Source organism: Herpailurus yagouaroundi, unplaced genomic scaffold (genome assembly GCF_014898765.1).
Source record: "Herpailurus yagouaroundi ecotype Mexico unplaced genomic scaffold, PumYag 184, whole genome shotgun sequence".
Taxonomy (NCBI): domain Eukaryota; kingdom Metazoa; phylum Chordata; class Mammalia; order Carnivora; family Felidae; genus Herpailurus; species Herpailurus yagouaroundi.
Genome location: NW_024412415.1, coordinates 14,149,014 through 14,160,673, shown reverse-complemented (window position 1 = coordinate 14,160,673; position 11,660 = coordinate 14,149,014). Strand labels below are relative to the sequence as shown.

The window sequence follows — 11,660 nt, the reverse complement described above, 5'->3', positions numbered from 1 at the left end:
TATTGGCCATAAGTACTTCTTCCATGAACTGTCTAGTTTTTTATGGGATTGATTATTAATTTTATAGATTATTTAAATAGCTAATATATTAATCCTTTGCCATTAGTGTGGCAAATGTGAGTCAAATTTTAGTTTCTTCATAAAATTATGCTAATATTTTCAATGTTCATCACATACGTATACATAGATAGTTCTATCGTCATGGGAAAAGTAAATTTCTGTTGCAGTATAACAAAACTATTTTCTATCCTAGTGTAGGGCTGGTAGTGTTTTATATGATTGACTACATTAGAATCTGAACAGCTAAGGCTTTGTCTTCATCAGGTACCTCCTACCTAAATGAAGCACTTGACCAGTGCGATTTGGTTATTCTGAAAGAGGAGAAAACCAGGCAAGCCACTGGACATTGTCATTATGAAATTAAGTAGCAGTCTCTCTCATCTCACAACTCTTTCTTTTTGTCTGTACTTCCAACATCCTTACATTCCCCCAAAGACAGAGAAAGTAAAGGATAGAGACCTAATAGCTACAAGGTTGAAACAAATGAGGATGATTAATATGTTCATATCCACCCTCTCTACCCTTGCTTAGCAGCCTGAAATTCTTCCTGATGTCCCTCACCACATTAGGCACATCACTTACTATAGAGTATTCTAATGGAGAGATTGTTTAATGTCTGTTTGTCCCATTTCACCCCAGACTATAACTCTCTCTGACTGCAAGGCTTTGTCTTCCATTTGTCACAGTGCCCTCAGCACCTAGTACAGTGCCTGGCACTCAGTGGTTCTCAGAAAAATGCAGTATGTGAAAAAGATTTGAGGTCTTAGTTGACAGTAAGTTCAATATAACATGGCTGTTGCTTTGGTTCTTTGGATATTAAGTACTTAGTTTAGAATCACTATTCCAAACCCCTGGTCAACTTTTCGCATTTTTAACCCAATAACTAATTGTTTTGATAATACTTACTATAAATCATGTTTTGGGGCACCTGGGTGGCTCAGTCAGAATGAAATCCAACAATGTGAATGGAACTAGAATGTATTATACTAAGCAAAATAAGTCAGCCAGAGGAAGATAAATATCGTATGATTTCACTTGTATGGAATTTAAGAAACAACAGATGAACATAAGGGAAGGGAAGGAAAAATAAGATAAAAACAGAGAGGGAGGCAAACTATAAGAAAGTCTTAATTACAGAGAACAATCTGAAGATTGCTGGAAGGGAGATAGGCGGGGGGATGGGCTACATGAATGATGGGCATTGAGAGCACGTGTTGGGATGAGTGTTATATGTAAGTAATGAATCACTAAATTCTACTTCTGAAACCATCATTATACTATATGTTAGCTATATGTTAACTAACTTGGATTTAAATAAAATTTAAAAGAAGAAAAGAAGGAAAAAAAAGATTTCTCATCTCAGAGGTATGCTTTGATTTTCTGTCCTGTTCAACTTGCTTTCAAAACATCAGTGCTGGGGCACCTGGGTGGCTCAGTTGGTTGAGCACCCAACTTCAGCTCAGGTCGTGATCTCACAACTTATGGGTTTGAGACCTGCGTCCGGCTCTGTTCTGACAGCTCAGAGCCTTGAGCCTGCTTTGGTTTCTGTCTCTGATTCCTCTGCTTCTCTCCCTCTCTCTCTCTCTCTCAAATATACATATACATTAAAAAATTTAAACTTAAAAAAACCCCCAAAATATCAGTACTCTGGATGATGGCACTGATAACATCCTGATAGAGGACACATATGCATAAAGCTGGGAGGGAAGGAGGTTGTGATAAGCTGAATCTATCAATATGGGATCTAGTAAACACAAATGTTAAACTCTTCAGTTGAGTACAAAAAAGAAAACTGTCCACAATTCAAGGAAAAATATGTGCTTCAGTGGCTAACTATGCATTGTTTACAGCACAGTCTTCTGGATTACCTTCTGGAGTATCTGATTCTATGGAGATTTTGTAGCTTTCCTTGCTTTTGAGATATTTTACAATTATGTACATTGCAGATAAGGTATAGCGGTGCAAAATAATTCTTTTCTATACATTTGCAAATGAGTTTGTCTGGTGGAGTTTCAATGGACTCTGTGGATTGACAAGTCTTGTGTCCATTTGCAAATTCATTTCAATATTCCAAATCTATCAGTGTGTTCTTTGGATTCTCCTTTGAGCTTGGTTCCCTCATTAGTGATTTAAATAAGTATTTAACACATGTCCACTTTATTTGTATGCAAGAATTGCAATTTACCTTATTTTGAGAGTTATCTTTAATAAAAGAAAGAATGAGAATAACTTGGGTAGGATACAATATGCAAAAAAGATTTGAGCTCTTAGTTGACAATAAATTCAATACAAGTCATTAGTGTAATATGGCTATTGCTTTAGTTCTTTTAAGTTTATCAAGTACTTAGTTTAGAATCACTATTCCAAACCACTGGCCAACTTTTCTTATTTTTAACCCAATAACTAATTATTTTGATAATAGTAGCTATAAATCATGTTTTAAAATCTGGTATAGCAAGCCATTATAATTATGTTGGTTAAAAGAACACTTCGATATTCTTGATAGTTTATTCTTCTAAATGAATTACACTGTGAGTTTGTCAGAGTCTATAATGTATTCATTTGGGATCTTGGTTTTGCATAAAATCTATAAATATTTGCTTAGGAATTATTGTCATTGCTACTGTATTTGGTTTTTCCAATAAGAAACAATATATATCTCTCCAATTATTCTTCTCATCTTTTATTTCTCCCATTAGGAATTTTAAATTTTATTTGAATAATTAAATCATTTATGTCTTGAATTATATAAATATGCATTTAATGATTTCAGTTGTAATAGAATCTTTTTTAATGTGTCTCTAGCTATTTGTCATGGGTCTAAAAGAATGCAATTGAGTGTTATATTTGTTTTTTGTTTTTTTTCCTAAGAAGTTCTTATCATCCTTCCAGGAAAATTTATTCTACTTTTCTCCAGTTCATACCACTAGCATTTCTAGTGCTATGTTTTTAAAAAGTGGGTTAAAAAAACTCAACTAGATATTTTTGGTTTGAAAATAGTTTGCATTCATCCTGGAGAAAACCCAAATAAGAAAAATTTTAGCTCCTCCTTTTCCTTCCTCAAAGATATCTTGAGTAAAGGATGCTTCACATTTTAGGTAAGGTTATTTTGGGATGAGGCAGTTAGAAATACCAACACAAGTTATAAATCTTTTTAGTCAATACTTGACCAAAGATAATTTAGTACTGCCATGGGTTCAATCAATGTCTGCATGTGTAGTCCAGGGCCCAGGAGTATATTTACTCAAAGATACTATTTGGAAATTCTACACTGTTTCTTCAGCATTTTTTTTCCTGAGTGTGTGCAGCATGTAAAGGAGATCAAAAGTTTGAAATTAAGATTAAAAGATAAACCAGAGTAAAAATTTTCTTAAATGTTAATATGTTTTCGACTCATTTCCAAATTTTCCTTTCTTCATTTTTTGCTAGTCACCATCTGTCTTTAATTATAACTTAACTCAATTTCCTTTGAAAGTCCTTTTTCCAAATTAAAAATAATTTTTTCTAAGTATTTTCTACATTTCAGTTGTTTGAACTTAAAAATTTATGAAGCCCTCTGAGTCTCCATTTCTTTATTTGTAAAATGAGAATGAAAAAGTGTTTTGCATGTCTCCCTAGGTGGTTGTTTGAATTATATAAAATGGTTAGGGCATATTCTCCTTTGGAAGAATGGTTGGCCATTGAGGACCACATCAACTAAGTTCAATAAGAATATGTTAAATCTACTTCATGGCCACCATGGTTCCATTTAATTACAAGGAAATGCAAATATAAGTGAAATACAAAATAAAGTTCTTGTCTTCCAGAGAAAATGCTTCTCGAATATTAGCAGGCACACAAATCTCCCAGGTCTTGTCAAGTGGCAGATTATGATTCAGTTAGTCTGAGGTGAAGCCTGAGATTCTGCATTTCCAACAACCTCTAAGAGATGCTGATACCGCAGATGGCACGATCCCTATAGTATAAATCATACACATCAGAGGCAGAGATCAGGAAAAACTAGATATCCTTGAATATCCAAATAAATCACTGTGGGCCAGAAAATGGAAGATGGGACATGATTCAGCTTGAGATTCTTTCCACTGTTGGTAAGGAAGCGAAGTGAGCATACCACATTCTTAACGGGGTGGGGGTGGGTGAGTGGGTGGGAATGGTTTGTCTTTTGTAAGATTCTGTGGATTCATGCATTTAAAGATGCTTGAGATGGCTTCTGACAAAAAGGTATGAGGGTGCTTAGCCAAGAAACAATGGTGTTAAGCTGCTGCTGGAGTTCAATATTATACACGCACATACGTATGGAAAGTTAAGATAGCATAGACATACATGCAATACTTACATGCACATATGATGTTATTATCAATCAGGATGGTTTTCGTGTTTGTAATATTATTAAAGGCAACATTTAGCCTTCACTAAGCACCAGTTAAGCTCCCAGGGCAGTCAGAAGTAATTCCTTCCTACATGCCAATAAACTGGTTCTGGAATGAATGTGTTACTGGTTTCTCATCCCTAGCACTGGTCTGCAGCATAGCTACAAAACTAGGTAAATTTATGGGCTCACTGACGCGGTTGGTGTCCCATCCCTTCAGGACCCAGTGCCTGCTTCTCCCTGATGGTCCTGATCACCCCCACTCTCGTTCCCATGCTTACCCTCCTTCTGGCTATCAAATATGTGTCATTCTTTGCCTTTGCCCTGAGACTGGAGCCATTGCAATAAGCTCACATAGCCCCACCTGAACATCTGACTTAAGCCAGAGAGGTCAACTCACTATTCCCTGAGCAGGCCTTCTGCTTTCTGCTCTATGCTTTAGCTTTCTTCTGGACTGCTCCTTCTCTTGCATTCTTTGTAGCCAGGCAGGTCTTACCCATCCTAAGCCCACCTCAGATCCTGCCTCCTTTGTAAAGCCTTCCAAGATTTATACTTCCCCTATATGAGTCCTTCAGTAAGTGACTCTACTATCCATTGACAATCATTTGCTGCTGTGATATCGCTTTTCTATTGCTGCCTTCCATTGTCATTTAAAACGTATATTCAGCTCTTTAAGACTTGATATGTGGGTTCTCCTGTTACAAAGTTTCCTTGAAGTTAAAGTTTGTATTTTATATGTTCTTGCATATTATACAGTCCCAAACAGTGTAAATGTAAAAAGTTGCTTTGACTTGATGAACTAATTCTATAGAGTTTCTGGATGATCTTGGTGAATATAGAAAGCCGTGCCATTAAAATGTTAACTTGGGCATCCACCAGTTTAACTGAAGAGAAACATAACTTTAGAAACCTGGATAGGATCAATAGAAGCATTTCTGATTCCCTCTTAAACATACCCCAAAGCTGACTCGTCCCTGGAGCCTGCCCCTCCTGTTGGGCTGGCCCTGTTGCCAGGGAACCATGTCCTCGGCCTACTTGTCCTCATCCACACTCGTATTCCCCTCCCAGGTCGGAGTGTGGCATCTCTCCAAAAAGGTATATGCACTGCAGCTGGGAAACCATGTGTAGCTAAAGGCATAGGCGAAAACCTGTGAGTGGGTGCTGGAAGAGGTGCCCTTCAGGCATGGAGTTATGTGTATGATACATTCTCTACACAGACCCTGGTTCCATCCTCAGAACCCTCTCTATTGTGATAAAACATGATGTCTGGCTCTTTTCATTCTTCTTTGGGGATCCAGGATTCTTGGTTGGATGGCAACTCTAGTCAACCAGGCCTGGTTCTATGTTCCCATTCCACGTGGGAGAGGTAGGGCGAGGCAAGCCCCTCGCTCAGAGGGGCAGCTGAGCCCCTATACACATAGGCTCACTTCTAGGCATCAAGTAAAGATCTTAGCTTCAGGGGTCCAGTGCTGGCTTCAGGCCATTCTTTTTTTTTTTTAATTTTATTTTTTATTTTTAAAAACTTACATCCAAATTAGTTAGCATATAGTGCAACAATGATTTCAGGAGTAGATTCCTTAGTGCCTCTTACCCATTTAGCCCTTCCCCCCCTCCTACAACCCCTCCTGTAACCCTCAGTTTGTTCTCCATATTTGTGAGTCTCTTCTGTTTTGTCCTCCCTCCCTGTTTTTATATTATTTTGTTTCCCTTCCCTTATGTTCATCTGTTTTGTCTCTTAAAGTCCTCATATGAGTGAAGTCATATGATTTTTGTCTTTCTCTGACTGACTTATATCATTTAGCATAATACCCTCCAGTTCCATCCATGTAGTTCCAAATGGCAAGATTTCATTCTTTTTGATTGCCGAGTAATACTCCATTGTATATATGTACCACATCTTATTTATCCATTCATCCATCGATGGGACATTTGGGCTCTTTCTATACTTTGGCTATTGTTGATAGTGCTGCTATAAACATGGGGATGCTATCTCCCTTCGAAACAGCACACCTGTATCCCTTGGGTACATGCCTAGTAGTGCAATTGCTCGGTCCTAGAGTAGTTCTATTTTTAGTTTTTTGAGGAACCTCTGTACTGTTTTCCAGAGTGACTGTGTCAGCTTGCATTCCCACCAGCAGTGCAAATGACATCCTCTTTCCCTGCATCCTTGCCAATATCTGTTGTTGCCTGAGTTGTTAATGTTAGCCATTCTGACAGGTGTGAGGTAGTATCTCATTATGGTTTTGATTTGTATTTCCCTGATGATGAGTGATGTTGAGCATTTTTTTCATGTGTCGGTTGGCCATCTGGATGTCTTCTTTGGAGAAATGTCTGTTCATGTCTTTTGCCCATTTCTTCACTGGATTATTTGTTTTTTGGGTGTTGAGTTTGATAAGTTCTTTACAGATTTTGGATACTAACCCTTTATCTGATATGTCATTTGCAAATATCTTCTCCCATTCTGTCGGTTGCCTTTTAGTTTTGCTGATTGTTTCCTTCACTGTGCAGAAGCTTTTTATTTTGATGAGGTCCCAATAGTTCATTTTTGCTTTTGTTTCCCTTGCCTCCAGAGACGTGTTCAGTAAGAAGTTGCTGTGGCCAAGATCAAAGAGGTTTTTGCCTGCTTTCTCCTCAAGGATTTTGATGGCTTCCTGTCTTACACTGAGGTCTTTCATCCATTTTGAGTTTATTTTTGTGTATGGTGTAAGAAAGTGGTCCAGGTTGATTCTTCTGCATGTCGCTGTCCAGTTTTCCCAGCACCACTTGCTGAAGAGACTGTCTTTATTCCATTGGATATTCTTTTCTGCTTTGCCAAAGATTAGTTGGCCATACATTTGTGGGTCCATGTCTGGGTTCTCTATCCTGTTCCATTGATCTGAGTGTCTGTTCTTGTGCCAGTACATACTGTCTTGATGATTACAGCTTTGTAGGATAGCTTGAAGTCTGGGATTGTGATGCCTGCTGCTTTGGTTTTCTTTTTCAAGATTGTTTTGGCTATTTGGGGTCTTTTCTGGTTCCATACAAATTTTAGAATTATTTGCTCTAGCTCTGTGAAGAATGCTGGTGTTATTTTGATAGGGATTGCATTGAATATGTAGATTGCTTTGGGTAGTATCGACATTTTAACAATATTTGTTCTTACTATCTAGGAGCATGGAATATTTTTCAATTTGGGGGGGCCTTCTTCAAGTTTTTTTCATAAGCTTTCAGTGTATAGATTTTTCACCTCTTTGGTTAGATTTATTCCTAGGTATTTTATGGTTTTTGGTGCAATTGTAAATGGGATCTATTCCTTGATTTCTCTTTCTGTTGCTTCATTGTTGGTGTATAGGAATTCAACCAATTTCTGTGCATTGATTTTATATCCTGCAACTTTGCAGAACTCATGGATCAGTTCTAGCAGTTTCTTCGTGGAATCTTTTGGGTTTTCCATATAGAGTACCATGTCATCTGTGAAGAGTGAAAGTTTGACCTCCTCCTGGCTGATTTGGATGCCTTTTATTTCTTTGTGTTGTCTGATTGCTGAGGCTAAGACTTCCAATCCTATGTTGAATAACAGTGGTGAGAATGGACATCCCTGTCTTGTTGCTGACCCTAGGGGAAAAGCTCTCAGTTTTTCCCCATTTGGGTCTTTCCTATATGGCTTTTATGATCTTGAGGTATGATCCTTCTATCCCTACTTTCTTGAGGGTTTTTATCAAGAAGTGATGCTATATTTTGTCAAATGCTTTCTCTGCATCTATAGAGAGGACCATGTGGTTCTTGTCCTTTCTTTTATTGATGTGATGAATCACATTGATTGTTTTGTGGATATTGAACCAGCCCTGCATCCCAGGTATAAATCCCACTTGGTCGTGGTGAATAATTTTTTTAATGTATTGTTGAATCCAGTTGGGTAATATGATGTTGAGGATTTTTACATCCATGTTCATCAGGGAAATTGGTTTATAGTTCTCCTTTTTAGTGGGGTGTCTGTCTGGTTTTGGAATCAAGGTAATGCTGGCTTCATAGAAAGAGTTTGGCAGTTTTCCTTCCACTTCTATTTTTTGGAACAGCTTCAAGAGAATAGGTGTTAACTCTTCCTTAAATGTTTGGTAGAATTCCCCTGGAAAACCATCTGGCCCTGAACTCTTGTTTTTTTGGCAGATTTTTGATTACTAATTCAATTTCCTTACTGGTTATGGGTCTGTTCAAATTTTCTATTTCTTCCTGTTTCAGTTTTAGTAGTGTGTATGTTTCTAGGTATTTGTCCATTTCTTCCAGATTGCCCATTTTGTTGGCATATAATTGCTCATAATATTCTCTTATTATTGTGTTTATTTCTGCTGTGTTGGCTGTGATCTCCCGTCTTTCATTCTTGATTTTATTTATTTTAGTCCTTTTTCTTTTTGATCAAACTGGCTAGTGGTTTATCAATTTTGTTAATTCTTTCAAAGAACCAGCTTCTGGTTTCATTGATCTGTTCTACTGTTTGTTTGTTTTTTATTTCGATAGCATTAATTTCTGCTCTAATCTTTATTATTTCCTGTCTTCTGCTGGTTTTGGGTTTTATTTGCTGTTCTTTTTCCAGCTCCTTAAGGTGTAAGGTTAGGTTGTGAATTTTAGATCTTTCTTCCTTCTTTTTTTTTTTTTTTTAATTTTTTTTTTCAACGTTTATTTTTTTGGGGACAGAGAGAGACAGAGCATGAACGGAGGAGGGGCAGAGAGAGAGGGAGACACAGAATCGGAAACAGGCTCCAGTCTCTGAGCCATCAGCCCAGAGCCTGACGCGGGGCTCGAACTCACGGACCGTGAGATCGTGACCCGGCTGAAGTCGGACGCTCAACCGACTGCGCCACCCAGGCGCCCCTCTTTCTTCCTTCTTTAGGAAGGTCTGGATTGCTATATACTTTCCTCTTATGACTGCCTTTGCTGCATCCCAGAGGTTTTGGGTTGTAGTGTTATCATTTTAATTGACTTCCATATACTTTTTAATTTCCTCTTTAACATCTCGGTTAGCCCATTTATTCTTTAGTAGGATGTTCTTCAGTCTCCAAGTATTTGTTAACTTTCCAAATTTTTTCTTGTGGTTGATTTCAAGTTTCATAGCATTGTGGTCTGAAAATATGCACGGTATGATCTCAATCTCTTTCTACTTACCTAGGGCTGATTTGTGTCCCAGTATATGGTCTATTCTGGAGAACGTTCCATGTGCAGTGGAGAAGAATGTATATTCTGCTGCTTTAGGATGAAATGTTCTGAATATATCTGGTAAGTACATCTAGTCACATGTGTCATTCAAAGCCATTGTTTCCTTGTTGATTTTTTGATTAGATGATCTGTCCATTGCTGTGATTGGGGTGTTGAAGTCTCCTACTATTATGGTATTACTCTTGATGAATTTCTTTATGTTTGTGATTAATTGATTTGTGTATTTGGGTGCCTCCACATTTGGCCCATAAATATTTACAATTTTTAGGTCTTGGTGGATAGACCACTTGATTATGATATGATGCCCTTCTTTGTCTCTTGATACAATCTTTATTTTAAAGTCTGGATGTCTGATATAAGTACGGCTACTCTGGCTTTCTTTTGTTGACCATTAACATGACAGATGGTTCTCCATCCCCTTATTTTCATTTTGAAGGTGTCTTTAGGTCTAACATGGTTCTCTTGTAAACAGCATATATATGGATCTTGTTTTCTTATCTATTCTGTTACCCTATGTCTTTTGATTGGAGCATTGAGTCCATCGACATTTAGAGTGAGTACTAAAAAATATGAATTTATTGCCATTATGATGGAGTTGGACTTTCTGGTGGTGTTCTCTGGTGTGTGTGTATGTATACATATATACATATATACATATATGTGTATATATATATATATATATATATATATATATATATATATATATATACTTTTCTCCCCTCAGAGAGTCCTCCTTAAAATTTCTTGCAGGGATGGTTTAGTGGTCACAAACTCCTTTAATCTTTGTTTGTCTGGGAAACCTTTTATCTCTCTTTCTTTTTGAATGACAGCCTTGCTGGATAAAGAATTATTGGTTGCATATTTTCTTGATTTAGCACATTGAATATATCCTGCCACTTGTTTATGGCCTGCCAAATTTCTGTGGATAGGTCTGCTGCAAACCTGATCTGTCTTCTCTTGTAGGTTAGGGACTTTTTTCCCTTGCTACTTTCATGATTCTCTCCTTACCTGAGTATTTTGTGAATTTGATTATGATATGCCTTGTTGATGGTCAGTTTTTGTTGAAACTCATGGGTGTCCTCTGTGTTTCCTGGATTTTGAAGTCTGTGTCTTTCCCAGGTTAGGAAAGTTTTCCTCTATGATTTGCTCACATAACCCTTCTACCCCTATTTCTCTCTCTTCCTCTTCTGGGACCCCTATGATTCTGATGTTGTTCCTTTTTAATGAGTCACTGATTTCTCTAATTCTTAAATCATGCTCTTTTGCCTTAATCTCCCTCTTTTTTTCTGTTTCATTATTCTCTATAAGTTTGTCCTCTATATCACTGATTCTCTGTTCTGCCTCATCCATCCATCCTTGCTGCTGCTGCATGCATTCACGATTGCAGCTCAGTTATAGCATTTTTAATTTCATTCTGACTATTTTTTACTTCTTTTATCTCTGCAGAAAAGGATTCTAATCTATTTTCAACTCCAGCTAGTATTCTTATTATCATGATTCTAAATTCTGGTTCAGACATCTTGCTTGTATCTGTGTTGGTTAAATCCCTGGCTGTTGTTTCTTCGTGCTCTTTCTTTTGTGGTGAATCCCTTCTTTTTGTCATTTTGGAGGGAGAAAAGGAATTAATGAGTTAGAAACATTAAGATTAAAAAAATGTTAAAATTAAAAAATTAAACACACATACACACACACACACAAATCAAATAAATGATGCTAGATCCTAGGTGTATTTTGGTCTGGGTGTTGAAAGTGGTTTGACAGATTGAAGAAAAAAGGGGAGAAAAAGGAAATCTTTGAGAATTTGAAAAAATGAATACACTGAAGTAGACTAAAATGAGATGATGGGAGTAAAATAGAGTTGAAAAAAATTACACAAAAGTAAAGAATATAGTAGAAAAAAATTAAAGAAAAATATTTTTAATAAAAATTAAAAATGAATTTTTTCTCTTTCTGTATTCAAAGAAAAGAAATGAAAAAGCAAAAAGAGAAAAAAAGGAAATTTTTTGAAAATTTGAAAAAAAGTGAATACACTGTAGTAGAC

At 36.9% G+C, this 11,660-nt stretch overlaps 1 long non-coding RNA gene across 1 annotated transcript; it reads right to left on the bottom strand.

Moving 5' to 3' along the window:
* Positions 1–3,786: 3,786 nt before the first annotated feature.
* LOC121042103 (uncharacterized) lies at positions 3,787–5,597 on the bottom strand. The gene is made up of 2 exons (XR_005795973.1): positions 5,386–5,597; positions 3,787–4,015 (listed from the first exon to the last, which is right to left on the bottom strand). It is a non-coding gene; the product is annotated as an uncharacterized LOC121042103 (long non-coding RNA).
* Between the last annotated feature and the right edge of the window lie 6,063 nt (positions 5,598–11,660).